This window comes from Cavia porcellus, unplaced genomic scaffold (assembly GCF_034190915.1).
Source record: "Cavia porcellus strain 051 isolate PalLab524CR breed Dunkin Hartley unplaced genomic scaffold, mCavPor4.1 scaffold_26, whole genome shotgun sequence".
NCBI lineage: Eukaryota > Metazoa > Chordata > Mammalia > Rodentia > Caviidae > Cavia > Cavia porcellus.
The window spans coordinates 25,904,421-25,905,189 of NW_026947509.1; the positions used below are offsets into that span (position 1 = coordinate 25,904,421).

Consider the following 769-nt stretch of genomic DNA (forward strand, 5'->3'; position numbering starts at 1 on the left):
GCCCACCCCGGCCCACCCCGGCGCACCGACCCGGGCCGTGCACTCGGGGCTCCCCCGCAGCTTTCAGACCACCCGGGCGGCGCGGGCATCCCGCACGCCGGGCCACAGCGAGAGGCCACGACGGGCAAGAGGGCCGAGGCCGTGGGCGCGGATGCCACCCACTCAATCACAGACGCACTGCCCGCCCGCCCCGGTGCCCGCCCCGGTGCCCGCCCCGGCTGCCGCAACCGCTTCGCCCCCGGGCTGGGCTCCGCCCGCAAAGCAGAGCCACACCCGGGCTCCAGTCTCCCGGCTGGCTGCCCACTCCCACTCCCAGTCCCAGGCCCGCGGACCTCTGGCCTTCCGGGGCCTCGGCCTCCCTGGGCTCCGGAAAACCGCGCGCCCAGGCCCCGGAGACGTGCACCCTTCGATAGCTCAGCTGGTAGAGCGGAGGACTGTAGCCCCAACAGCCATCTGTGGACATCCTTAGGTCGCTGGTTCGATTCCGGCTCGAAGGACGTGCCTGACGCTTTTGCGCGCACACCCGCGGCGCGGCGCGGCGCGGCGCCCTGCCTGCCCACTCTCACCCAGCGCTCCGGACACCGCCACCCCGGCTTCCTGGCTCGAGCTGCACCCACGGACCCCTGGGGAAGCCGCCTGTCGCCTCCTCCCCTGCTGAGGCATCTGCGCCTTTGCCCCATCCGGAGGCACACTCGCTGGGCCAGGCCAGCCACCACCAGAGCGCAAACACACACACACACACACACACACACACACACACACAAGCTCC

The 769-nt window shown here is 72.7% G+C and overlaps 1 non-coding gene across 1 annotated transcript; it reads left to right on the plus strand.

Annotated features, from left to right (window-relative positions):
* The first annotated feature begins 403 nt into the window (after positions 1-403).
* On the plus strand, positions 404-497 carry Trnay-gua (transfer RNA tyrosine (anticodon GUA)). The gene is made up of 2 exons: positions 404-440; positions 462-497. It is a non-coding gene; the product is annotated as a tRNA-Tyr (tRNA).
* The last annotated feature ends 272 nt before the right edge of the window (positions 498-769 follow it).